This window comes from Schistocerca serialis, chromosome 2 (genome assembly GCF_023864345.2).
Source record: "Schistocerca serialis cubense isolate TAMUIC-IGC-003099 chromosome 2, iqSchSeri2.2, whole genome shotgun sequence".
Classification (NCBI taxonomy): Eukaryota; Metazoa; Arthropoda; class Insecta; order Orthoptera; family Acrididae; genus Schistocerca; species Schistocerca serialis.
The window spans coordinates 510,846,033-510,872,331 of NC_064639.1; the positions used below are offsets into that span (position 1 = coordinate 510,846,033).

Genomic DNA, 26,299 nt, shown 5'->3' on the forward strand with positions numbered 1-26,299 from the left:
ACATGGTACTGGGCCGGTGTTAACGTCTAATGCCAAGCTGCAGTGCGGCCGACCAAGCTCCCACTGGCGAATCGTTTAATGACAGCATCCGTCCATATGGATATGCGATCGGGTAAAATCATTGGCCCAATTATCTACTGCAGGAATAAGCATTGTATCGACATGCAGTGTCGTCTAATGCAAATGAGAAAGGTGCTGTGCATTCTTTTGCACGACTTACTGCAACGAAACGTACAGCTCGATACGCTACACTGATATTGCTTGCAAGGTTTTGACGTCCCCCCTAGCCCAAGATTGTCCTGCTGTTTGCGATGGAGCTTGGTGTTTGGGCGGCCACTAGCGACGGATGTCTGCAAACTCAAGTCTCTCCAGTAGGCCCTGCCAAATGGCTTCTGTAGATGGCGGCCTGACTTTAAAGAACAAACTGTCGGAAGGCGACAGTTGTGCTACAGATGGATTATTAAAGGCACGATACGTTAAAATGACTGCGACAGATATGCACTTAAATATAAATAAGAACTCGTCGTTGGCAAATACCAACATACTCTTTGCTGGAGCCGAAATTTGATTGGTTTATAGATCTCGAATTGATGTTTAATTCGAAGGGCATACGCTATGGAATGTTGTGCGCTTTCATCTGGTAGGCAGTTTAGTCACTTATTTCATACACACGCTATCTGCCACGTACACGCGTCGATGTTACTACTGAGTGGCGTTTCGCATGGAGAAGGAGTGACCGCAAAAGCGTGCTTTACGTAAATTTCTTCGACGAGGATGGGATTCGAACCCACGCGTGCAGAGCACATTGGATTAGCAGTCCAACGCCTTAACCACTCGGCCACCTCGTCTGCTGGAACTACAGTTGTGTCTTTGGCGAGTGCTTGCGGAAAGAAGACATTTGTCGATTCGAAAACACATTCAAAACATGGTACTGGGCCGGTGTTAACGTCTAATGCCAAGCTGCAGTGCGGCCGACCAAGCTCCCACTGGCGAATCGTTTAATGACAGCATCCGTCCATATGGATATGCGATCGGGTAAAATCATTGGCCCAATTATCTACTGCAGGAATAAGCATTGTATCGACATGCAGTGTCGTCTAATGCAAATGAGAAAGGTGCTGTGCATTCTTTTGCACGACTTACTGCAACGAAACGTACAGCTCGATACGCTACACTGATATTGCTTGCAAGGTTTTGACGTCCCCCCTAGCCCAAGATTGTCCTGCTGTTTGCGATGGAGCTTGGTGTTTGGGCGGCCACTAGCGACGGATGTCTGCAAACTCAAGTCTCTCCAGTAGGCCCTGCCAAATGGCTTCTGTAGATGGCGGCCTGACTTTAAAGAACAAACTGTCGGAAGGCGACAGTTGTGCTACAGATGGATTATTAAAGGCACGATACGTTAAAATGACTGCGACAGATATGCACTTAAATATAAATAAGAACTCGTCGTTGGCAAATACCAACATACTCTTTGCTGGAGCCGAAATTTGATTGGTTTATAGATCTCGAATTGATGTTTAATTCGAAGGGCATACGCTATGGAATGTTGTGCGCTTTCATCTGGTAGGCAGTTTAGTCACTTATTTCATACACACGCTATCTGCCACGTACACGCGTCGATGTTACTACTGAGTGGCGTTTCGCACGGAGAAGGAGTGACCGCAAAAGCGTGCTTTACGTAAATTTCTTCGACGAGGATGGGATTCGAACCCACGCGTGCAGAGCACATTGGATTAGCAGTCCAACGCCTTAACTACTCGGCCACCTCGTCTGCTGGAACTACAGTTGTGTCTTTGGCGAGTGCTTGCGGAAAGAAGACATTTGTCGATTCGAAAACACATTCAAAACATGGTACTGGGCCGGTGTTAACGTCTAATGCCAAGCTGCAGTGCGGCCGACCAAGCTCCCACTGGCGAATCGTTTAATGACAGCATCCGTCCATATGGATATGCGATCGGGTAAAATCATTGGCCCAATTATCTACTGCAGGAATAAGCATTGTATCGACATGCAGTGTCGTCTAATGCAAATGAGAAAGGTGCTGTGCATTCTTTTGCACGACTTACTGCAACGAAACGTACAGCTCGATACGCTACACTGATATTGCTTGCAAGGTTTTGACGTCCCCCCTAGCCCAAGATTGTCCTGCTGTTTGCGATGGAGCTTGGTGTTTGGGCGGCCACTAGCGACGGATGTCTGCAAACTCAAGTCTCTCCAGTAGGCCCTGCCAAATGGCTTCTGTAGATGGCGGCCTGACTTTAAAGAACAAACTGTCGGAAGGCGACAGTTGTGCTACAGATGGATTATTAAAGGCACGATACGTTAAAATGACTGCGACAGATATGCACTTAAATATAAATAAGAACTCGTCGTTGGCAAATACCAACATACTCTTTGCTGGAGCCGAAATTTGATTGGTTTATAGATCTCGAATTGATGTTTAATTCGAAGGGCATACGCTATGGAATGTTGTGCGCTTTCATCTGGTAGGCAGTTTAGTCACTTATTTCATACACACGCTATCTGCCACGTACACGCGTCGATGTTACTACTGAGTGGCGTTTCGCACGGAGAAGGAGTGACCGCAAAAGCGTGCTTTACGTAAATTTCTTCGACGAGAATGGGATTCGAACCCACGCGTGCAGAGCACATTGGATTAGCAGTCCAACGCCTTAACCACTCGGCCACCTCGTCTGCTGGAACTACAGTTGTGTCTTTGGCGAGTGCTTGCGGAAAGAAGACATTTGTCGATTCGAAAACACATTCAAAACATGGTACTGGGCCGGTGTTAACGTCTAATGCCAAGCTGCAGTGCGGCCGACCAAGCTCCCACTGGCGAATCGTTTAATGACAGCATCCGTCCATATGGATATGCGATCGGGTAAAATCATTGGCCCAATTATCTACTGCAGGAATAAGCATTGTATCGACATGCAGTGTCGTCTAATGCAAATGAGAAAGGTGCTGTGCATTCTTTTGCACGACTTACTGCAACGAAACGTACAGCTCGATACGCTACACTGATATTGCTTGCAAGGTTTTGACGTCCCCCCTAGCCCAAGATTGTCCTGCTGTTTGCGATGGAGCTTGGTGTTTGGGCGGCCACTAGCGACGGATGTCTGCAAACTCAAGTCTCTCCAGTAGGCCCTGCCAAATGGCTTCTGTAGATGGCGGCCTGACTTTAAAGAACAAACTGTCGGAAGGCGACAGTTGTGCTACAGATGGATTATTAAAGGCACGATACGTTAAAATGACTGCGACAGATATGCACTTAAATATAAATAAGAACTCGTCGTTGGCAAATACCAACATACTCTTTGCTGGAGCCGAAATTTGATTGGTTTATAGATCTCGAATTGATGTTTAATTCGAAGGGCATACGCTATGGAATGTTGTGCGCTTTCATCTGGTAGGCAGTTTAGTCACTTATTTCATACACACGCTATCTGCCACGTACACGCGTCGATGTTACTACTGAGTGGCGTTTCGCACGGAGAAGGAGTGACCGCAAAAGCGTGCTTTACGTAAATTTCTTCGACGAGGATGGGATACGAACCCACGCGTGCAGAGCACATTGGATTAGCAGTCCAACGCCTTAACCACTCGGCCACCTCGTCTGCTGGAACTACAGTTGTGTCTTTGGCGAGTGCTTGCGGAAAGAAGACATTTGTCGATTCGAAAACACATTCAAAACATGGTACTGGGCCGGTGTTAACGTCTAATGCCAAGCTGCAGTGCGGCCGACCAAGCTCCCACTGGCGAATCGTTTAATGACAGCATCCGTCCATATGGATATGCGATCGGGTAAAATCATTGGCCCAATTATCTACTGCAGGAATAAGCATTGTATCGACATGCAGTGTCGTCTAATGCAAATGAGAAAGGTGCTGTGCATTCTTTTGCACGACTTACTGCAACGAAACGTACAGCTCGATACGCTACACTGATATGGCTTGCAAGGTTTTGACGTCCCCCCTAGCCCAAGATTGTCCTGCTGTTTGCGATGGAGCTTGGTGTTTGGGCGGCCACTAGCGACGGATGTCTGCAAACTCAAGTCTCTCCAGTAGGCCCTGCCAAATGGCTTCTGTAGATGGCGGCCTGACTTTAAAGAACAAACTGTCGGAAGGCGACAGTTGTGCTACAGATGGATTATTAAAGGCACGATACGTTAAAATGACTGCGACAGATATGCACTTAAATATAAATAAGAACTCGTCGTTGGCAAATACCAACATACTCTTTGCTGGAGCCGAAATTTGATTGGTTTATAGATCTCGAATTGATGTTTAATTCGAAGGGCATACGCTATGGAATGTTGTGCGCTTTCATCTGGTAGGCAGTTTAGTCACTTATTTCATACACACGCTATCTGCCACGTACACGCGTCGATGTTACTACTGAGTGGCGTTTCGCACGGAGAAGGAGTGACCGCAAAAGCGTGCTTTACGTAAATTTCTTCGACGAGGATGGGATTCGAACCCACGCGTGCAGAGCACATTGGATTAGCAGTCCAACGCCTTATCCACTCGGCCACCTCGTCTGCTGGAACTACAGTTGTGTCTTTGGCGAGTGCTTGCGGGAAGAAGACATTTGTCGATTCGAAAACACATTCAAAACATGGTACTGGGCCGGTGTTAACGTCTAATGCCAAGCTGCAGTGCGGCCGACCAAGCTCCCACTGGCGAATCGTTTAATGACAGCATCCGTCCATATGGATATGCGATCGGGTAAAATCATTGGCCCAATTATCTACTGCAGGAATAAGCATTGTATCGACATGCAGTGTCATCTAATGCAAATGAGAAAGGTGCTGTGCATTCTTTTGCACGACTTACTGCAACGAAACGTACAGCTCGATACGCTACACTGATATTGCTTCCAAGGTTTTGACGTCCCCCCTACAGATGGATTATTAAAGGCACGATACGTTAAAATGATTGCGACAGATATGCACTTCAATATAAATAAGAACTCGTCGTTCGCAAATGCCAACATACTAGTTGCTGGAGCCGAAATTTGATTGGTTTATAGATCTCGAATTGATGTTTAATTCGAAGGGCATACGCTATGGAATGTTGTGCGCTTTCATCTGGTAGGCAGTTTAGTCACTTATTTCATACACACGCTATCTGCCACGTACACGCGTCGATGTTACTACTGAGTGGCGTTTCGCACGGAGAAGGAGTGACCGCAAGAGCGTGCTTTACGTAAATTTCTTCGACGAGGATGGGATTCGAACCCACGCGTGCAGAGCACATCGGATTAGCAGTCCAACGCCTTAACCACTCGGCCACCTCGTCTGCTGGAACTACAGTTGTGTCTTTGGCGAGTGCTTGCGGAAAGAAGACATTTGTCGATTCGAAAACACATTCAAAACATGGTACTGGGCCGGTGTTAACGTCTAATGCCAAGCTGCAGTGCGGCCGACCAAGCTCCCACTGGCGAATCGTTTAATGACAGCATCCGTCCATATGGATATGCGATCGGGTAAAATCATTGGCCCAATTATCTACTGCAGGAATAAGCATTGTATCGACATGCAGTGTCGTCTAATGCAAATGAGAAAGGTGCTGTGCATTCTTTTGCACGACTTACTGCAACGAAACGTACAGCTCGATACGCTACACTGATATTGCTTGCAAGGTTTTGACGTCCCCCCTAGCCCAAGATTGTCCTGCTGTTTGCGATGGAGCTTGGTGTTTGGGCGGCCACTAGCGACGGATGTCTGCAAACTCAAGTCTCTCCAGTAGGCCCTGCCAAATGGCTTCTGTAGATGGCGGCCTGACTTTAAAGAACAAACTGTCGGAAGGCGACAGTTGTGCTACAGATGGATTATTAAAGGCACGATACGTTAAAATGACTGCGACAGATATGCACTTAAATATAAATAAGAACTCGTCGTTGGCAAATACCAACATACTCTTTGCTGGAGCCGAAATTTGATTGGTTTATAGATCTCGAATTGATGTTTAATTCGAAGGGCATACGCTATGGAATGTTGTGCGCTTTCATCTGGTAGGCAGTTTAGTCACTTATTTCATACACACGCTATCTGCCACGTACACGCGTCGATGTTACTACTGAGTGGCGTTTCGCACGGAGAAGGAGTGACCGCAAAAGCGTGCTTTACGTAAATTTCTTCGACGAGGATGGGATTCGAACCCACGCGTGCAGAGCACATTGGATTAGCAGTCCAACGCCTTAACTACTCGGCCACCTCGTCTGCTGGAACTACAGTTGTGTCTTTGGCGAGTGCTTGCGGAAAGAAGACATTTGTCGATTCGAAAACACATTCAAAACATGGTACTGGGCCGGTGTTAACGTCTAATGCCAAGCTGCAGTGCGGCCGACCAAGCTCCCACTGGCGAATCGTTTAATGACAGCATCCGTCCATATGGATATGCGATCGGGTAAAATCATTGGCCCAATTATCTACTGCAGGAATAAGCATTGTATCGACATGCAGTGTCGTCTAATGCAAATGAGAAAGGTGCTGTGCATTCTTTTGCACGACTTACTGCAACGAAACGTACAGCTCGATACGCTACACTGATATTGCTTGCAAGGTTTTGACGTCCCCCCTAGCCCAAGATTGTCCTGCTGTTTGCGATGGAGCTTGGTGTTTGGGCGGCCACTAGCGACGGATGTCTGCAAACTCAAGTCTCTCCAGTAGGCCCTGCCAAATGGCTTCTGTAGATGGCGGCCTGACTTTAAAGAACAAACTGTCGGAAGGCGACAGTTGTGCTACAGATGGATTATTAAAGGCACGATACGTTAAAATGACTGCGACAGATATGCACTTAAATATAAATAAGAACTCGTCGTTGGCAAATACCAACATACTCTTTGCTGGAGCCGAAATTTGATTGGTTTATAGATCTCGAATTGATGTTTAATTCGAAGGGCATACGCTATGGAATGTTGTGCGCTTTCATCTGGTAGGCAGTTTAGTCACTTATTTCATACACACGCTATCTGCCACGTACACGCGTCGATGTTACTACTGAGTGGCGTTTCGCACGGAGAAGGAGTGACCGCAAAAGCGTGCTTTACGTAAATTTCTTCGACGAGAATGGGATTCGAACCCACGCGTGCAGAGCACATTGGATTAGCAGTCCAACGCCTTAACCACTCGGCCACCTCGTCTGCTGGAACTACAGTTGTGTCTTTGGCGAGTGCTTGCGGAAAGAAGACATTTGTCGATTCGAAAACACATTCAAAACATGGTACTGGGCCGGTGTTAACGTCTAATGCCAAGCTGCAGTGCGGCCGACCAAGCTCCCACTGGCGAATCGTTTAATGACAGCATCCGTCCATATGGATATGCGATCGGGTAAAATCATTGGCCCAATTATCTACTGCAGGAATAAGCATTGTATCGACATGCAGTGTCGTCTAATGCAAATGAGAAAGGTGCTGTGCATTCTTTTGCACGACTTACTGCAACGAAACGTACAGCTCGATACGCTACACTGATATTGCTTGCAAGGTTTTGACGTCCCCCCTAGCCCAAGATTGTCCTGCTGTTTGCGATGGAGCTTGGTGTTTGGGCGGCCACTAGCGACGGATGTCTGCAAACTCAAGTCTCTCCAGTAGGCCCTGCCAAATGGCTTCTGTAGATGGCGGCCTGACTTTAAAGAACAAACTGTCGGAAGGCGACAGTTGTGCTACAGATGGATTATTAAAGGCACGATACGTTAAAATGACTGCGACAGATATGCACTTAAATATAAATAAGAACTCGTCGTTCGCAAATACCAACATACTCTTTGCTGGAGCCGAAATTTGATTGGTTTATAGATCTCGAATTGATGTTTAATTCGAAGGGCATACGCTATGGAATGTTGTGCGCTTTCATCTGGTAGGCAGTTTAGTCACTTATTTCATACACACGCTATCTGCCACGTACACGCGTCGATGTTACTACTGAGTGGCGTTTCGCACGGAGAAGGAGTGACCGCAAAAGCGTGCTTTACGTAAATTTCTTCGACGAGGATGGGATACGAACCCACGCGTGCAGAGCACATTGGATTAGCAGTCCAACGCCTTAACCACTCGGCCACCTCGTCTGCTGGAACTACAGTTGTGTCTTTGGCGAGTGCTTGCGGAAAGAAGACATTTGTCGATTCGAAAACACATTCAAAACATGGTACTGGGCCGGTGTTAACGTCTAATGCCAAGCTGCAGTGCGGCCGACCAAGCTCCCACTGGCGAATCGTTTAATGACAGCATCCGTCCATATGGATATGCGATCGGGTAAAATCATTGGCCCAATTATCTACTGCAGGAATAAGCATTGTATCGACATGCAGTGTCGTCTAATGCAAATGAGAAAGGTGCTGTGCATTCTTTTGCACGACTTACTGCAACGAAACGTACAGCTCGATACGCTACACTGATATTGCTTGCAAGGTTTTGACGTCCCCCCTAGCCCAAGATTGTCCTGCTGTTTGCGATGGAGCTTGGTGTTTGGGCGGCCACTAGCGACGGATGTCTGCAAACTCAAGTCTCTCCAGTAGGCCCTGCCAAATGGCTTCTGTAGATGGCGGCCTGACTTTAAAGAACAAACTGTCGGAAGGCGACAGTTGTGCTACAGATGGATTATTAAAGGCACGATACGTTAAAATGACTGCGACAGATATGCACTTAAATATAAATAAGAACTCGTCGTTCGCAAATACCAACATACTCTTTGCTGGAGCCGAAATTTGATTGGTTTATAGATCTCGAATTGATGTTTAATTCGAAGGGCATACGCTATGGAATGTTGTGCGCTTTCATCTGGTAGGCAGTTTAGTCACTTATTTCATACACACGCTATCTGCCACGTACACGCGTCGATGTTACTACTGAGTGGCGTTTCGCACGGAGAAGGAGTGACCGCAAAAGCGTGCTTTACGTAAATTTCTTCGACGAGGATGGGATTCGAACCCACGCGTGCAGAGCACATTGGATTAGCAGTCCAACGCCTTATCCACTCGGCCACCTCGTCTGCTGGAACTACAGTTGTGTCTTTGGCGAGTGCTTGCGGGAAGAAGACATTTGTCGATTCGAAAACACATTCAAAACATGGTACTGGGCCGGTGTTAACGTCTAATGCCAAGCTGCAGTGCGGCCGACCAAGCTCCCACTGGCGAATCGTTTAATGACAGCATCCGTCCATATGGATATGCGATCGGGTAAAATCATTGGCCCAATTATCTACTGCAGGAATAAGCATTGTATCGACATGCAGTGTCATCTAATGCAAATGAGAAAGGTGCTGTGCATTCTTTTGCACGACTTACTGCAACGAAACGTACAGCTCGATACGCTACACTGATATTGCTTCCAAGGTTTTGACGTCCCCCCTACAGATGGATTATTAAAGGCACGATACGTTAAAATGATTGCGACAGATATGCACTTCAATATAAATAAGAACTCGTCGTTCGCAAATGCCAACATACTAGTTGCTGGAGCCGAAATTTGATTGGTTTATAGATCTCGAATTGATGTTTAATTCGAAGGGCATACGCTATGGAATGTTGTGCGCTTTCATCTGGTAGGCAGTTTAGTCACTTATTTCATACACACGCTATCTGCCACGTACACGCGTCGATGTTACTACTGAGTGGCGTTTCGCACGGAGAAGGAGTGACCGCAAGAGCGTGCTTTACGTAAATTTCTTCGACGAGGATGGGATTCGAACCCACGCGTGCAGAGCACATCGGATTAGCAGTCCAACGCCTTAACCACTCGGCCACCTCGTCTGCTGGAACTACAGTTGTGTCTTTGGCGAGTGCTTGCGGAAAGAAGACATTTGTCGATTCGAAAACACATTCAAAACATGGTACTGGGCCGGTGTTAACGTCTAATGCCAAGCTGCAGTGCGGCCGACCAAGCTCCCACTGGCGAATCGTTTAATGACAGCATCCGTCCATATGGATATGCGATCGGGTAAAATCATTGGCCCAATTATCTACTGCAGGAATAAGCATTGTATCGACATGCAGTGTCGTCTAATGCAAATGAGAAAGGTGCTGTGCATTCTTTTGCACGACTTACTGCAACGAAACGTACAGCTCGATACGCTACACTGATATTGCTTGCAAGGTTTTGACGTCCCCCCTAGCCCAAGATTGTCCTGCTGTTTGCGATGGAGCTTGGTGTTTGGGCGGCCACTAGCGACGGATGTCTGCAAACTCAAGTCTCTCCAGTAGGCCCTGCCAAATGGCTTCTGTAGATGGCGGCCTGACTTTAAAGAACAAACTGTCGGAAGGCGACAGTTGTGCTACAGATGGATTATTAAAGGCACGATACGTTAAAATGACTGCGACAGATATGCACTTAAATATAAATAAGAACTCGTCGTTCGCAAATACCAACATACTCTTTGCTGGAGCCGAAATTTGATTGGTTTATAGATCTCGAATTGATGTTTAATTCGAAGGGCATACGCTATGGAATGTTGTGCGCTTTCATCTGGTAGGCAGTTTAGTCACTTATTTCATACACACGCTATCTGCCACGTACACGCGTCGATGTTACTACTGAGTGGCGTTTCGCACGGAGAAGGAGTGACCGCAAAAGCGTGCTTTACGTAAATTTCTTCGACGAGGATGGGATTCGAACCCACGCGTGCAGAGCACATTGGATTAGCAGTCCAACGCCTTATCCACTCGGCCACCTCGTCTGCTGGAACTACAGTTGTGTCTTTGGCGAGTGCTTGCGGGAAGAAGACATTTGTCGATTCGAAAACACATTCAAAACATGGTACTGGGCCGGTGTTAACGTCTAATGCCAAGCTGCAGTGCGGCCGACCAAGCTCCCACTGGCGAATCGTTTAATGACAGCATCCGTCCATATGGATATGCGATCGGGTAAAATCATTGGCCCAATTATCTACTGCAGGAATAAGCATTGTATCGACATGCAGTGTCATCTAATGCAAATGAGAAAGGTGCTGTGCATTCTTTTGCACGACTTACTGCAACGAAACGTACAGCTCGATACGCTACACTGATATTGCTTCCAAGGTTTTGACGTCCCCCCTACAGATGGATTATTAAAGGCACGATACGTTAAAATGATTGCGACAGATATGCACTTCAATATAAATAAGAACTCGTCGTTCGCAAATGCCAACATACTAGTTGCTGGAGCCGAAATTTGATTGGTTTATAGATCTCGAATTGATGTTTAATTCGAAGGGCATACGCTATGGAATGTTGTGCGCTTTCATCTGGTAGGCAGTTTAGTCACTTATTTCATACACACGCTATCTGCCACGTACACGCGTCGATGTTACTACTGAGTGGCGTTTCGCACGGAGAAGGAGTGACCGCAAGAGCGTGCTTTACGTAAATTTCTTCGACGAGGATGGGATTCGAACCCACGCGTGCAGAGCACATTGGATTAGCAGTCCAACGCCTTAACCACTCGGCCACCTCGTCTGCTGGAACTACAGTTGTGTCTTTGGCGAGTGCTTGCGGAAAGAAGACATTTGTCGATTCGAAAACACATTCAAAACATGGTACTGGGCCGGTGTTAACGTCTAATGCCAAGCTGCAGTGCGGCCGACCAAGCTCCCACTGGCGAATCGTTTAATGACAGCATCCGTCCATATGGATATGCGATCGGGTAAAATCATTGGCCCAATTATCTACTGCAGGAATAAGCATTGTATCGACATGCAGTGTCGTCTAATGCAAATGAGAAAGGTGCTGTGCATTCTTTTGCACGACTTACTGCAACGAAACGTACAGCTCGATACGCTACACTGATATTGCTTGCAAGGTTTTGACGTCCCCCCTAGCCCAAGATTGTCCTGCTGTTTGCGATGGAGCTTGGTGTTTGGGCGGCCACTAGCGACGGATGTCTGCAAACTCAAGTCTCTCCAGTAGGCCCTGCCAAATGGCTTCTGTAGATGGCGGCCTGACTTTAAAGAACAAACTGTCGGAAGGCGACAGTTGTGCTACAGATGGATTATTAAAGGCACGATACGTTAAAATGACTGCGACAGATATGCACTTAAATATAAATAAGAACTGGTCGTTCGCAAATACCAACATACTCTTTGCTGGAGCCGAAATTTGATTGGTTTATAGATCTCGAATTGATGTTTAATTCGAAGGGCATACGCTATGGAATGTTGTGCGCTTTCATCTGGTAGGCAGTTTAGTCACTTATTTCATACACACGCTATCTGCCACGTACACGCGTCGATGTTACTACTGAGTGGCGTTTCGCACGGAGAAGGAGTGACCGCAAAAGCGTGGTTTACGTAAATTTCTTCGACGAGGATGGGATTCGAACCCACGCGTGCAGAGCACATTGGATTAGCAGTCCAACGCCTTAACCACTCGGCCACCTCGTCTGCTGGAACTACAGTTGTGTCTTTGGCGAGTGCTTGCGGAAAGAAGACATTTGTCGATTCGAAAACACATTCAAAACATGGTACTGGGCCGGTGTTAACGTCTAATGCCAAGCTGCAGTGCGGCCGACCAAGCTCCCACTGGCGAATCGTTTAATGACAGCATCCGTCCACGTCGATATGCGATCGGGTAAACTGCAGGAATAAGCATTGTATCGACATGCAGTGTCATCTAATGCAAATGAGAAAGGTGCTGTGCATTCTTTTGCACGACTTACTGCAACGAAACGTACAGCTCGATACGCTACACTGATATTGCTTGCAAGATTTTGACGTGCCCCTTATTATTAAAGGCACGATACGTTAAAATGACTGCGACAGATATGCACTTAAATATAAATAAGAACTCGTCGTTCGCAAATACCAACATACTCTTTGCTGGAGCCGAAATTTGATTGGTTTATAGATCTCGAATTGATATTTAATTCGAAGGGCATACGCTATGGAATGTTGTGCGCTTTCATCTGGTAGGCAGTTTTGTCTCTTATTTCATACACACGCTATCTGCCACGTACACGCATCGATGTTACTACTGAGTGGCGTTTCGCACGGAGAAGGAGTGACCGCAAACGCGTGCTTTACGTAAAATTCTTCGACGAGGATGGGATTCGAACCCACGCGTGCAGAGCACATTGGAGTAGCAGTCCAACGCCTTAACCACTCGGCCACCTCGTCTGCTGGAAATACAGTTGTGTCTTTGGCGAGTGCTTGCAGAAAGAAGACATTTGTCGATTCGAAAACACATTCAAAACATGGTACTGGGCCGGTGTTAACGTCTAATGCCAAGCTGCAGTGCGGCCGACCAAGCTCCCACTGGCGAATCGTTTAATGACAGCATCCGTCCATGTCGATATGCGATCGGGTAAAATCACCGGCCCACTTATCTACTGCAGGAATAAGCATTGTATCGACATGCAGTGTCATCTAATGCAAATGAGAAAGGTACTGTGCATTCTTTTGCACGACTTACTGCAACGAAACGTACAGCTCGATACGCTACACTGATATTGCTTGCAAGATTTTGACGTGCCCCTTAGCCCAAGATTGTCCTGCTGTTTGCGATGCAGCTTGGTGTTTGGGCGGCCACTAGCGACGGATGTCTGCAAAGTCAAGTCTCTCCAGTAGGCCCTGCCAAATGGCATCTCTGGAGATGGCGGCCTGACTTTGAACAACAAACTGTCGGAAGGCGACAGTTGTGCTACAGATGGATTATTAAAGGCACGATACGTTAAAATGACTGCGACAGATATGCACTTAAATATAAATAAGAACTCGTCGTTCGCAAATACCAACATACTCTTTGCTGGAGCCGAAATTTGATTGGTTTATAGATCTCGAATTGATGTTTAATTCGAAGGGCATACGCTATGGAATGTTGTGCGCTTTCATCTGGTAGGCAGTTTTGTCTCTTATTTCATACACACGCTATCTGCCACGTACACGCATCGATGTTACTACTGAGTGGCGTTTCGCACGGAGGAGTGACCGCAAACGCGTGCTTTACGTAAAATTCTTCGACGAGGATGGGATTCGAACCCACGCGTGCAGAGCACATTGGAGTAGCAGTCCAACGCCTTAACCACTCGGCCACCTCGTCTGCTGGAAATACAGTTGTGTCTTTGGCGAGTGCTTGCGGAAAGAAGACATTTGTCGATTCGAAAACACATTCAAAACATGGTACTGGGCCGGTGTTAACGTCTAATGACAAGCTGCAGTGCGGCCGACCAAGCTCCCACTGGCGAATCGTTTAATGACAGCATCCGTCCATGTCGATATGCGATCGGGTAAAATCACCGGCCCACTTATCTACTGCAGGAATAAGCATTGTATCGACATGCAGTGTCATCTAATGCAAATGAGAAAGGTGCTGTGCATTCTTTTGCACGACTTACTGCAACGAAACGTACAGCTCGATACGCTACACTGATATTGCTTGCAAGATTTTGACGTGCCCCTTAGCCCAAGATTGTCCTGCTGTTTGCGATGGAGCTTGGTGTTTGGGCGGCCACTAGCGACGGATGTCTGCAAAGTCAAGTCTCTCCAGTAGGCCCTGCCAAATGGCTTCTGTAGATGGCGGCCTGACTTTGAACAACAAACTGTCGGAAGGCGACAGTTGTGCTACAGATGGATTATTAAAGGCACGATACGTTAAAATGACTGCGACAGATATGCACTTAAATATAAATAAGAACTCGTCGTTCGCAAATACCAACATACTCTTTGCTGGAGCCGAAATTTGATTGGTTTATAGATCTCGAATTGATGTTTAATTCGAAGGGCATACGCTATGGAATGTTGTGCGCTTTCATCTGGTAGGCAGTTTTGTCTCTTATTTCATACACACGCTATCTGCCACGTACACGCATCGATGTTACTACTGAGTGGCGTTTCGCACGGAGAAGGAGTGACCGCAAACGCGTGCTTTACGTAAAATTCTTCGACGAGGATGGGATTCGAACCCACGCGTACAGAGCACATTGGAGTAGCAGTCCAACGCCTTAACCACTCGGCCACCTCGTCTGCTGGAGCTACAGTTGTGTCTTTGGCGAGTGCTTGCGGAAAGAAGACATTTGTCGATTCGAAAACACATTCAAAACATGGTACTGGGCCGGTGTTAACGTCTAATGCCAAGCTGCAGTGCGGCCGACCAAGCTCCCACTGGCGAATCGTTTAATGACAGCATCCGTCCATGTCGATATGCGATCGGGTAAACTGCAGGAATAAGCATTGTATCGACATGCAGTGTCATCTAATGCAAATGAGAAAGGTGCTGTGCATTCTTTTGCACGACTTACTGCAACGAAACGTACAGCTCGATACGCTACACTGATATTGCTTGCAAGATTTTGACGTGCCCCTTATTATTAAAGGCACGATACGTTAAAATGACTGCGACAGATATGCACTTAAATATAAATAAGAACTCGTCGTTCGCAAATACCAACATACTCTTTGCTGGAGCCGAAATTTGATTGGTTTATAGATCTCGAATTGATGTTTAATTCGAAGGGCATACGCTATGGAATGTTGTGCGCTTTCATCTGGTAGGTAGTTTTGTCTCTTATTTCATACACACGCTATCTGCCACGTACACGCATCGATGTTACTACTGAGTGGCGTTTCGCACGGAGAAGGAGTGACCGCAAACGCGTGCTTTACGTAAAATTCTTCGACGAGGATGGGATTCGAACCCACGCGTGCAGAGCACATTGGAGTAGCAGTCCAACGCCTTAACCACTCGGCCACCTCGTCTGCTGGAAATACAGTTGTGTCTTTGGCGAGTGCTTGCAGAAAGAAGACATTTGTCGATTCGAAAACACATTCAAAACATGGTACTGGGCCGGTGTTAACGTCTAATGACAAGCTGCAGTGCGGCCGACCAAGCTCCCACTGGCGAATCGTTTAATGACAGCATCTGTCCATGTCGATATGCGATCGGGTAAAATCACCGGCCCACTTATCTACTGCAGGAATAAGCATCGTATCGACATGCAGTGTCATCTAATGCAAATGAGAAAGGTACTGTGCATTCTTTTGCACGACTTACTGCAACGAAACGTACAGCTCGATACGCTACACTGATATTGCTTGCAAGGTTTTGACGTGCCCCTTAGCCCAAGATTGTCCTGCTGTTTGCGATGGAGCTTGGTGTTTGGGCGGCCACTAGCGACGGATGTCTGCAAAGTCAAGTCCCTCCAGTAGGCCCTGCCAAATGGCATCTCTGGAGATGGCGGCCTGACTTTGAACAACAAACTGTCGGAAGGCGACAGTTGTGCTACAGATGGATTATTAAAGGCACGATACGTTAAAATGACTGCGACAGATATGCACTTAAATATAAATAAGAACTCGTCGTTCGCAAATACCAACATACTCTTTGCTGGAGCCGAAATTTGATTGGTTTATAGATCTCGAATTGATGTTTAATTCGAAGGGCATACGCTATGGAATGTTGTGCGCTTTCATCTGGTAGGCAGTTTTGTCTCTTATTTCATACACACGCTATCTGCCACGTACACGCATCGATGTTACTACTGAGTGGCGTTTCGCACGGAGAAGGAGTGACCGCAAACGCGTGCTTTACGTAAAATTCTTCGACGAGGATGGGATTCGAACCCACGCGTGCAGAGCACATTGGATTAGCAGTCCAACGCCTTAACCACTCGGCCACCTCGTCTGCTGGAGCTACAGTTGTGTCTTTGGCGAGTGCTTGCGGAAAGAAGACATTTGTCGATTCGAAAACACATTCAAAACATGGTACTGGGCCGGTGTTAACGTCTAATGCCAAGCTGCAGTGCGGCCGACCAAGCTCCCACTGGCGAATCGTTTAATGACAGCATCCGTCCATGTCGATATGCGATCGGGTAAAATCACCGGCCCACTTATCTACTGCAGGAATAAGCATTGTATAGACATGCAGTGTCATCTAATGCAAATGAGAAAGGTGCTGTGCATTCTTTTGCACGACTTACTGCAACGAAACGTACAGCTCGATACGCTACACTGATATTGCTTGCAAGATTTTGACGTGCCCCTTAGCCCAAGATTGTCCTGCTGTTTGCGATGCAGCTTGGTGTTTGGGCGGCCACTAGCGACGGATGTCTGCAAAGTCAAGTCTCTCCAGTAGGCCCTGCCAAATGGCATCTCTGGAGATGGCGGCCTGACTTTGAACAACAAACTGTCGGAAGGCGACAGTTGTGCTACAGATGGATTATTAAAGGCACGATACGTTAAAATGACTGCGACAGATATGCACTTAAATATAAATAAGAACTCGTCGTTCGCAAATACCAACATACTCTTTGCTGGAGCCGAAATTTGATTGGTTTATAGATCTCGAATTGATGTTTAATTCGAAGGGCATACGCTATGGAATGTTGTGCGCTTTCATCTGGTAGGCAGTTTTGTCTCTTATTTCATACACACGCTATCTGCCACGTACACGCATCGATGTTACTACTGAGTGGCGTTTCGCACGGAGAAGGAGTGACCGCAAACGCGTGCTTTACGTAAAATTCTTCGACGAGGATGGGATTCGAACCCACGCGTACAGAGCACATTGGAGTAGCAGTCCAACGCCTTAACCACTCGGCCACCTCGTCTGCTGGAAATACAGTTGTGTCTTTGGCGAGTGCTTGCGGAAAGAAGACATTTGTCGATTCGAAAACACATTCAAAACATGGTACTGGGCCGGTGTTAACGTCTAATGCCAAGCTGCAGTGCGGTCGACCAAGCTCCCACTGGCGAATCGTTTAATGACAGCATCCGTCCATGTCGATATGCGATCGGGTAAACTGCAGGAATAAGCATTGTATCGACATGCAGTGTCATCTAATGCAAATGAGAAAGGTGCTGTGCATTCTTTTGCACGACTTACTGCAACGAAACGTACAGCTCGATACGCTACACTGATATTGCTTGCAAGATTTTGACGTGCCCCTTATTATTAAAGTCACGATACGTTAAAATGACTGCGACAGATATGCACTTAAATATAAATAAGAACTCGTCGTTCGCAAATACCAACATACTCTTTGCTGGAGCCGAAATTTGATTGGTTTATAGATCTCGAATTGATGTTTAATTCGAAGGGCATACGCTATGGAATGTTGTGCGCTTTCATCTGGTAGGCAGTTTTGTCTCTTATTTCATACACACGCTATCTGCCACGTACACGCATCGATGTTACTACTGAGTGGCGTTTCTCTCGGAGAAGGAGTGACCGCAAACGCGTGTTTTACGTAAAACTCTTCGACGAGGATGGGATTCGAACCCACGCGTGCAGAGCACATTGGAGTAGCAGTCCAACGCCTTAACCACTCGGCCACCTCGTCTGCTGGAAATACAGTTGTGTCTTTGGCGAGTGCTTGCGGAAAGAAGACATTTGTCGATTCGAAAACACATTCAAAACATGGTACTGGGCCGGTGTTAACGTCTAATGACAAGCTGCAGTGCGGCCGACCAAGCTCCCACTGGCGAATCGTTTAATGACAGCATCCGTCCATGTCGATATGCGATCGGGTAAAATCACCGGCCCACTTATCTACTGCAGGAATAAGCATTGTATCGACATGCAGTGTCATCTAATGCAAATGAGAAAGGTGCTGTGCATTCTTTTGCACGACTTACTGCAACGAAACGTACAGCTCGATACGCTACACTGATATTGCTTGCAAGATTTTGACGTGCCCCTTAGCCCAAGATTGTCCTGCTGTTTGCGATGGAGCTTGGTGTTTGGGCGGCCACTAGCGACGGATGTCTGCAAAGTCAAGTCTCTCCAGTAGGCCCTGCCAAAAAAGTCAAGTCTCTCCAGTAGGCCCTGCCAAATGGCATCTTTGGAGATGGCGGCCTGACTTTGAACAACAAACTGTCGGAAGGCGACAGTTGTGCTACAGATGGATTATTAAAGGCACGATACGTTAAAATGACTGCGACAGATATGCACTTAAATATAAATAAGAACTCGCCGTTCGCAAATACCAACATACTCTTTGCTGGAGCCGAAATTTGATTGGTTTATAGATCTCGAATTGATGTTTAATTCGAAGGGCATACGCTATGGAATGTTGTGCGCTTTCATCTGGTAGGCAGTTTTGTCTCTTATTTCATACACACGCTATCTGCCACGTACACGCATCGATGTTACTACTGAGTGGCGTTTCGCACGGAGAAGGAGTGACCGAAAACGCGTGCTTTACGTAAAATTCTTCGTCGAGGATGGGATTCGAACCCACGCGTGCAGAGCACATTGGAGTAGCAGTCCAACGCCTTAACCACTCGGCCACCTCGTCTGCTGGAAATACAGTTGTGTCTTTGGCGAGTGCTTGCAGAAAGAAGACATTTGTCGATTCGAAAACACATTCAAAACATGGTACTGGGCCGGTGTTAACGTCTAATGACAAGCTGCAGTGCGGCCGACCAAGCTCCCACTGGCGAATCGTTTAATGACAGCATCCGTCCATGTCGATATGCGATCGGGTAAAATCACCGGCCCACTTATCTACTGCAGGAATAAGCATTGTATCGACATGCAGTGTCATCTAATGCAAATGAGAAAGGTACTGTGCATTCTTTTGCACGACTTACTGCAACGAAACGTACAGCTCGATACGCTACACTGATATTGCTTGCAAGATTTTGACGTGCCCCTTAGCCCAAGATTGTCCTGCTGTTTGCGATGGAGCTTGGTGTTTGGGCGGCCACTAGCGACGGATGTCTGCAAAGTCAAGTCTCTCCAGTAGGCCCTGCCAAATGGCTTCTGTAGATGGCGGCCTGACTTTGAACAACAAACTGTCGGAAGGCGACAGTTGTGCTACAGATGGATTATTAAAGGCACGATACGTTAAAATGACTGCGACAGATATGCACTTAAATATAAATAAGAACTCGTCGTTCGCAAATACCAACATACTCTTTGCTGGAGCCGAAATTTGATTGGTTTATAGATCTCGAATTGATGTTTAATTCGAAGGGCATACGCTATGGAATGTTGTGCGCTTTCATCTGGTAGGCAGTTTTGTCTCTTATTTCATACACACGCTATCTGCCACGTACACGCATCGATGTTACTACTGAGTGGCGTTTCGCACGGAGAAGGAGTGACCGCAAACGCGTGCTTTACGTAAAATTCTTCGACGAGGATGGGATTCGAACCCACGCGTGCAGAGCACATTGGAGTAGCAGTCCAACGCCTTAACCACTCGGCCACCTCGTCTGCTGGAAATACAGTTGTGTCTTTGGCGAGTGCTTGCAGAAAGAAGACATTTGTCGATTCGAAAACACATTCAAAACATGGTACTGGGCCGGTGTTAACGTCTAATGCCAAGCTGCAGTGCGGCCGACCAAGCTCCCACTGGCGAATCGTTTAATGACAGCATCCGTCCATGTCGATATGCGATCGGGTAAAATCACCGGCCCACTTATCTACTGCAGGAATAAGCATTGTATCGACATGCAGTGTCATCTAATGCAAATGAGAAAGGTACTGTGCATTCTTTTGCACGACTTACTGCAACGAAACGTACAGCTCGATACGCTACACTGATATTGCTTGCAAGATTTTGACGTGCCCCTTAGCCCAAGATTGTCCTGCTGTTTGCGATGGAGCTTGGTGTTTGGGCGGCCACTAGCGACGGATGTCTGCAAAGTCAAGTCTCTCCAGTAGGCCCTGCCAAATGGCTTCTGTAGATGGCGGCCTGACTTTGAACAACAAACTGTCGGAAGGCGACAGTTGTGCTACAGATGGATTATTAAAGGCACGATACGTTAAAATGACTGCGACAGATATGCACTTAAATATAAATAAGAACTCGTCGTTCGCAAATACCAACATACTCTTTGCTGGAGCCGAAATTTGATTGGTTTATAGATCTCGAATTGATGTTTAATTCGAAGGGCATACGCTATGGAATGTTGTGCGCTTTCATCTGGTAGGCAGTTTTGTCTCTTATTTCATACACACGCTATCTGCCACGTACACGCATCGATGTTACTACTGAGTGGCGTTTCGCACGGAGAAGGAGTGACCGCAAACGCGTGCTTTACGTAAAATTCTTCGACGAGGATGGGATTCGAACCCACGCGTGCAGAGCACATTGGAGTAGCAGTCCAACGCCTTAACCACTCGGCCACCTCGTCTGCTGGAAATACAGTTGTGTCTTTGGCGAGTGCTTGCAGAAAGAAGACATTTGTCGATTCGAAAACACATTCAAAACATGGTACTGGGCCGGTGTTAACGTCTAATGACAAGCTGCAGTGCGGCCGACCAAGCTCCCACTGGCGAATCGTTTAATGACAGCATCCGTCCATGTCGATATGCGATCGGGTAAAATCACCGGCCCACTTATCTACTGCAGGAATAAGCATTGTATCGACATGCAGTGTCATCTAATGCAAATGAGAAAGGTACTGTGCATTCTTTTGCACGACTTACTGCAACGAAACGTACAGCTCGATACGCTACACTGATATTGCTTGCAAGATTTTGACGTGCCCCTTAGCCCAAGATTGTCCTGCTGTTTGCGATGGAGCTTGGTGTTTGGGCGGCCACTAGCGACGGATGTCTGCAAAGTCAAGTCTCTCCAGTAGGCCCTGCCAAATGGCTTCTGTAGATGGCGGCCTGACTTTGAACAACAAACTGTCGGAAGGCGACAGTTGTGCTACAGATGGATTATTAAAGGCACGATACGTTAAAATGACTGCGACAGATATGCACTTAAATATAAATAAGAACTCGTCGTTCGCAAATACCAACATACTCTTTGCTGGAGCCGAAATTTGATTGGTTTATAGATCTCGAATTGATGTTTAATTCGAAGGGCATACGCTATGGAATGTTGTGCGCTTTCATCTGGTAGGCAGTTTTGTCTCTTATTTCATACACACGCTATCTGCCACGTACACGCATCGATGTTACTACTGAGTGGCGTTTCGCACGGAGAAGGAGTGACCGCAAACGCGTGCTTTACGTAAAATTCTTCGACGAGGATGGGATTCGAACCCACGCGTGCAGAGCACATAGGAGTAGCAGTCCAACGCCTTAACCACTCGGCCACCTCGTCTGCTGGAAATACAGTTGTGTCTTTGTCGAGTGCTTGCAGAAAGAAGACATTTGTCGATTCGAAAACACATTCAAAACATGGTACTGGGCCGGTGTTAACGTCTAATGCCAAGCTGCAGTGCGGCCGACCAAGCTCCCACTGGCGAATCGTTTAATGACAGCATCCGTCCATGTCGATATGCGATCGGGTAAAATCACCGGCCCACTTATCTACTGCAGGAATAAGCATTGTATCGACATGCAGTGTCATCTAATGCAAATGAGAAAGGTACTGTGCATTCTTTTGCACGACTTACTGCAACGAAACGTACAGCTCGATACGCTACACTGATATTGCTTGCAAGATTTTGACGTGCCCCTTAGCCCAAGATTGTCCTGCTGTTTGCGATGGAGCTTGGTGTTTGGGCGGCCACTAGCGACGGATGTCTGCAAAGTCAAGTCTCTCCAGTAGGCCCTGCCAAATGGCTTCTGTAGATGGCGGCCTGACTTTGAACAACAAACTGTCGGAAGGCGACAGTTGTGCTACAGATGGATTATTAAAGGCACGATACGTTAAAATGACTGCGACAGATATGCACTTAAATATAAATAAGAACTCGTCGTTCGCAAATACCAACATACTCTTTGCTGGAGCCGAAATTTGATTGGTTTATAGATCTCGAATTGATGTTTAATTCGAAGGGCATACGCTATGGAATGTTGTGCGCTTTCATCTGGTAGGCAGTTTTGTCTCTTATTTCATACACACGCTATCTGCCACGTACACGAATCGATGTTACTACTGAGTGGCGTTTCGCACGGAGAAGGAGTGACCGCAAACGCGTGCTTTACGTAAAATTCTTCGACGAGGATGGGATTTTTTTTTTTTTTTTTTTTTTTTTTTTTTTTTGTTGTATTTGAAAATTTCCTTTTAAATTGTGTTAAATATGCGTTTTTTTTTTTTTTTTTTGTTTTTGATTTATTAATTGCCGACTGGCGTGATAAAAAGTGGGGAACTTAACATGGTAGCTCATTGGCTGGAGAAAGAGGAAAGAAGTGATGGGAGCCATAAAGGAAACGAAAACATCGCCCCAAAACTATAGAAAGGCAGCGTTTCCCGCTGGAAGAGAGCGACAAGGAGTGCAGTGGGAAAAGGAAAAGAAAACACGAAGAACTTAGAAGCCCGCAACTCTGCCGGGACATGAAAGTAAGGAATGAACCTGAGAGAAAAATGAGCAAACTCTATTTCTCCATAACGGGAAAAAAAGAATGAAATGGCACATAATTTGGCATCTAAAAACAAAACACCTCTCGTGGAAAGGAATGTGAAAGGAGTGGAAGATATTGAATATGCTGTCTTCACGTAAGAAGCGAGCAAATTAGCAACATGGAATTTTAAAGCAAGCGATCCCCGTAGGAAACAAGAACGCGAAATACATATTGAAAGAAAGGAAGACTAAACCCTCGAAGGGGAGTAAAAAGCACACTCGAAATAAAACGAAAGTGCGTTCCAATCGCAAAGAAAGGAAAAAGGAAATTCATGAAAAACAGTCAAAAAGAAAGGAAGAAAGAAAATAATGCTGTATTCCATTATTTGTCATTTCAACGTGTTTCTAGTTTGTTCTTCAGGTTTCTGTTTCTGAGTTCTTTCGTAACGTCAACACGCTATTACTTCTGTTCACATTGCAGGACCATGATCGACGTCGTCATTAAGAGTGGAAAACAGTCGGTGCCCGATTGAAGACTGTCCGAAATTGCTGTTCAATGGGGATTTGCAGAAAGCGCTGAAAGCATCTCTGATATGAGGCTGTCCTCCGGAGCGTTTCATGGCGCTCCCACAGATAAAACAAGTAGTCGACTGGATCAATTATATTCTTGGCAAATATAGCGTAGGTGGTATGCCCTAAAATCCACATTGTAGCATTTCGCTTAGATTGCGGAAAGGGTTTAATGTCGGGGATGACAGCCGTTAGCGGCGAAAAACACCGCTTGTCAGTCCTGTTAATGAGTGCGAGCATGTCGCAGGAAATAGCCCACACATCTCGTGTGGTTCTGCAAAGAAACCGATGCTCAAGGGTACTTCTTTCGTCACAGTACTCGCACTTAGAGGACGGAATTAGGTGAATAGTCGCCAGTCGGTCGTTGGTTGTCACAGCGCGAGTGATGACCGTATACCACGTGCTTCGCACTTCCGCCGGTAACAACTTGTTGCTGACGTTTTGCCAAACAAGAACCCAGTTGTTGTGGGGACATTGACGGACTAAGTTATTCGGTGGTGACAAACCAATCATCTCACGATACAAAGAGGTGGCAGACCGCATCCTGCGGTCGCGAGCTAGTGAAACATGATAACTGCGGGACAAGAAAAAATCTCTGAATACAGTAAGCTTGTAAGGTATCCGCGAGACATTGATGGGTGCACTGTCAGAAAGGGGCTCATGGGCGCGGAAGAGGGCAGCCGTCGTACTGTGGGGGCTGTTCTCGACAATGGTGGCAATTCTGTTGACTAGCAGGGCAGAACATTTCTTTCTGACATCTACGAGACCTAGTCCTCCGCGAGACGGAGGCTGGGTACATGTGGCAAGTTTCACCTTGAAAATATGGCCACGCCACAGCAGCCAGTGTGCAGCTTGGCTGATTGTGCGTGCCAACGGAGGTGGGACGTTGAGCACTTGAGCCACATACCACGCTTTAGCCAAAATGTGAACATTGATCAACTCAACACGCTGTAGAAGATGTAATTTCCGGGTGGCGTGACGAACCATGAGACCCTTGACAGTTGTGGAAATACGGCGCCAGTTATGAGCGGCCATCTTTATGGGGCAAGCAAAGAATTGAATGCCGAGCAACATGTGGGAGGCAGCTATGGTGTACCACGAATCGGCAGCATAGTTGCGACAGGCACCTATTGGGAGTAGCACTGTCTTATGCGGGTTCAGTTCCGCACCGGTAGCCTGGGCAAAAAGACTGAACACAGGTTTAACTAAAGGGATGTCCTTTTCTTGTCGTATAAAGACGCCGACATCGTCGGCGTACGCAATGCACGACGCCCGTACACCCTCTACATCGATCCCACTGACGGTGCGCCCAATTCGGCGGAGGAGGGGGTCAAGAGCGATAACAAAGAGGGACATAGAGAGGGGACATCCTTGCCGCACAGACCGTGCAATCCTAAAGGGAGCCGAAAGGGTGCCATTTATCAGAATGCGAGAAGACGCTCTCGTTAGGACATTATCAAGAGCGGAGACAAAGTTCATATGAAAGCCGATGTGACCTAACAAGGCAAAGAGGTAATCGTGGTTAATCCTATCAAAAGCCTTCCTAAAGTCAATCGAGAGAATCGCCCCTGGAGTCCGTGTGGCAGCAGTGTGAGCGACGACGTCCCTATACGTGCTCACGGCGGCAAGGATACCCCTCCCTGTCACAGCGCACATCTGGAAAGGGCTAATGATTTTTCGCATCACAGTGTGCAGCCTGGTTGCGACGCATTTGCTGAAAAGCTTGTAGTCACTGTTCAACAGCGTGATAGGGCGGAATTTTTCAACTTTGTCAGCCCCAGCGGTCTTAGGGAGAAGAATGACGATACCCTCTAGGAACTCTGCCGGACACGGAAGGCCACTCAACAATTCATTTGCGACCTTTGTGAGGATAGGTGCTAAGAGATCCCAGAACTCGAGGTAGAATTCTAAAGGAATTCCGTCAGGGCCTGGGGACTTGTTTCGAGCAGACGAACTGAGTGCATCGCTCATGTCCTCCGTCGTGATGGCGGAAAGGAGGGTGTCATTGTCCTCACGTGTAAGCAGGTTCCGCATTTCACCCATGAGGACATGTGCGGCCGCCCTATCGTGGTCGCTACGCTGGAACGCGGCACTAAAATGGGCAAAAATGTGCGCACGAATGTCCCTCTCAGTGGTGAGTCGCTCCCCAGTCTCCAGTCTAAGACACCGAATAAATTTAGTAGCACCCCGTCTCCGCTCTCTTTCGATATGGTGAATAGTCGGTGACTCATCAAACGTCCCCACACAGCGGCTTCTAAGTAAGGAGCCCTGAAAATCTTGGGCTTGCAATTTAAAAATTTGAGCTTTCACAGCCTTTAACTGAAGCAGAAATTGCTCATCAACAATATCTGGTAGAGAGACGGCATCTTTTAAAATCTGATAATAAAATTCAGTGGTTCTATGTTTCCACAGCGCAGCTTCGGCGCTAAAACACTTTAAAACAGCACGGATGGACGGTTTGGCCAGGTGAAACCACCAATTGACAACCGAGGCATAGTTAGCCAGCTTTTCGCCGCAGGAAGAGAGCGTATCGTGAATCTGCCGACGCAACGAGGGGGCACGGACATG

At 46.9% G+C, this 26,299-nt stretch overlaps 25 non-coding genes across 25 annotated transcripts; all 25 read right to left on the reverse strand.

Moving 5' to 3' along the window:
- Window positions 1-766: 766 nt before the first annotated feature.
- Trnas-gcu (transfer RNA serine (anticodon GCU)) lies at window positions 767-848 on the reverse strand. Its single transcript has one exon. It is a non-coding gene; the product is annotated as a tRNA-Ser (tRNA).
- An 841-nt stretch (window positions 849-1,689) lies between these two features.
- On the reverse strand, window positions 1,690-1,771 carry Trnas-gcu (transfer RNA serine (anticodon GCU)). The gene has a single exon. It is a non-coding gene; the product is annotated as a tRNA-Ser (tRNA).
- An 841-nt stretch (window positions 1,772-2,612) lies between these two features.
- Window positions 2,613-2,694, reverse strand: Trnas-gcu (transfer RNA serine (anticodon GCU)). Its single transcript has one exon. It is a non-coding gene; the product is annotated as a tRNA-Ser (tRNA).
- An 841-nt stretch (window positions 2,695-3,535) lies between these two features.
- On the reverse strand, window positions 3,536-3,617 carry Trnas-gcu (transfer RNA serine (anticodon GCU)). The gene has a single exon. It is a non-coding gene; the product is annotated as a tRNA-Ser (tRNA).
- An 841-nt stretch (window positions 3,618-4,458) lies between these two features.
- Trnas-gcu (transfer RNA serine (anticodon GCU)) lies at window positions 4,459-4,540 on the reverse strand. The gene has a single exon. It is a non-coding gene; the product is annotated as a tRNA-Ser (tRNA).
- A 678-nt stretch (window positions 4,541-5,218) lies between these two features.
- On the reverse strand, window positions 5,219-5,300 carry Trnas-gcu (transfer RNA serine (anticodon GCU)). The gene has a single exon. It is a non-coding gene; the product is annotated as a tRNA-Ser (tRNA).
- An 841-nt stretch (window positions 5,301-6,141) lies between these two features.
- Trnas-gcu (transfer RNA serine (anticodon GCU)) lies at window positions 6,142-6,223 on the reverse strand. Its single transcript has one exon. It is a non-coding gene; the product is annotated as a tRNA-Ser (tRNA).
- Window positions 6,224-7,064: 841 nt separating this feature from the next.
- On the reverse strand, window positions 7,065-7,146 carry Trnas-gcu (transfer RNA serine (anticodon GCU)). Its single transcript has one exon. It is a non-coding gene; the product is annotated as a tRNA-Ser (tRNA).
- Window positions 7,147-7,987: 841 nt separating this feature from the next.
- Trnas-gcu (transfer RNA serine (anticodon GCU)) lies at window positions 7,988-8,069 on the reverse strand. Its single transcript has one exon. It is a non-coding gene; the product is annotated as a tRNA-Ser (tRNA).
- An 841-nt stretch (window positions 8,070-8,910) lies between these two features.
- Trnas-gcu (transfer RNA serine (anticodon GCU)) lies at window positions 8,911-8,992 on the reverse strand. Its single transcript has one exon. It is a non-coding gene; the product is annotated as a tRNA-Ser (tRNA).
- Window positions 8,993-9,670: 678 nt separating this feature from the next.
- On the reverse strand, window positions 9,671-9,752 carry Trnas-gcu (transfer RNA serine (anticodon GCU)). The gene has a single exon. It is a non-coding gene; the product is annotated as a tRNA-Ser (tRNA).
- Window positions 9,753-10,593: 841 nt separating this feature from the next.
- Trnas-gcu (transfer RNA serine (anticodon GCU)) lies at window positions 10,594-10,675 on the reverse strand. Its single transcript has one exon. It is a non-coding gene; the product is annotated as a tRNA-Ser (tRNA).
- A 678-nt stretch (window positions 10,676-11,353) lies between these two features.
- On the reverse strand, window positions 11,354-11,435 carry Trnas-gcu (transfer RNA serine (anticodon GCU)). Its single transcript has one exon. It is a non-coding gene; the product is annotated as a tRNA-Ser (tRNA).
- An 841-nt stretch (window positions 11,436-12,276) lies between these two features.
- On the reverse strand, window positions 12,277-12,358 carry Trnas-gcu (transfer RNA serine (anticodon GCU)). Its single transcript has one exon. It is a non-coding gene; the product is annotated as a tRNA-Ser (tRNA).
- Window positions 12,359-13,008: 650 nt separating this feature from the next.
- Trnas-gcu (transfer RNA serine (anticodon GCU)) lies at window positions 13,009-13,090 on the reverse strand. The gene has a single exon. It is a non-coding gene; the product is annotated as a tRNA-Ser (tRNA).
- An 840-nt stretch (window positions 13,091-13,930) lies between these two features.
- Trnas-gcu (transfer RNA serine (anticodon GCU)) lies at window positions 13,931-14,012 on the reverse strand. The gene has a single exon. It is a non-coding gene; the product is annotated as a tRNA-Ser (tRNA).
- Window positions 14,013-14,853: 841 nt separating this feature from the next.
- Trnas-gcu (transfer RNA serine (anticodon GCU)) lies at window positions 14,854-14,935 on the reverse strand. Its single transcript has one exon. It is a non-coding gene; the product is annotated as a tRNA-Ser (tRNA).
- Window positions 14,936-15,585: 650 nt separating this feature from the next.
- Window positions 15,586-15,667, reverse strand: Trnas-gcu (transfer RNA serine (anticodon GCU)). The gene has a single exon. It is a non-coding gene; the product is annotated as a tRNA-Ser (tRNA).
- Window positions 15,668-16,510: 843 nt separating this feature from the next.
- On the reverse strand, window positions 16,511-16,592 carry Trnas-gcu (transfer RNA serine (anticodon GCU)). Its single transcript has one exon. It is a non-coding gene; the product is annotated as a tRNA-Ser (tRNA).
- An 843-nt stretch (window positions 16,593-17,435) lies between these two features.
- Trnas-gcu (transfer RNA serine (anticodon GCU)) lies at window positions 17,436-17,517 on the reverse strand. Its single transcript has one exon. It is a non-coding gene; the product is annotated as a tRNA-Ser (tRNA).
- Window positions 17,518-18,167: 650 nt separating this feature from the next.
- Window positions 18,168-18,249, reverse strand: Trnas-gcu (transfer RNA serine (anticodon GCU)). Its single transcript has one exon. It is a non-coding gene; the product is annotated as a tRNA-Ser (tRNA).
- An 875-nt stretch (window positions 18,250-19,124) lies between these two features.
- On the reverse strand, window positions 19,125-19,206 carry Trnas-gcu (transfer RNA serine (anticodon GCU)). Its single transcript has one exon. It is a non-coding gene; the product is annotated as a tRNA-Ser (tRNA).
- An 841-nt stretch (window positions 19,207-20,047) lies between these two features.
- On the reverse strand, window positions 20,048-20,129 carry Trnas-gcu (transfer RNA serine (anticodon GCU)). Its single transcript has one exon. It is a non-coding gene; the product is annotated as a tRNA-Ser (tRNA).
- Window positions 20,130-20,970: 841 nt separating this feature from the next.
- Window positions 20,971-21,052, reverse strand: Trnas-gcu (transfer RNA serine (anticodon GCU)). The gene has a single exon. It is a non-coding gene; the product is annotated as a tRNA-Ser (tRNA).
- An 841-nt stretch (window positions 21,053-21,893) lies between these two features.
- On the reverse strand, window positions 21,894-21,975 carry Trnas-gcu (transfer RNA serine (anticodon GCU)). The gene has a single exon. It is a non-coding gene; the product is annotated as a tRNA-Ser (tRNA).
- Window positions 21,976-26,299: the final 4,324 nt, after the last annotated feature.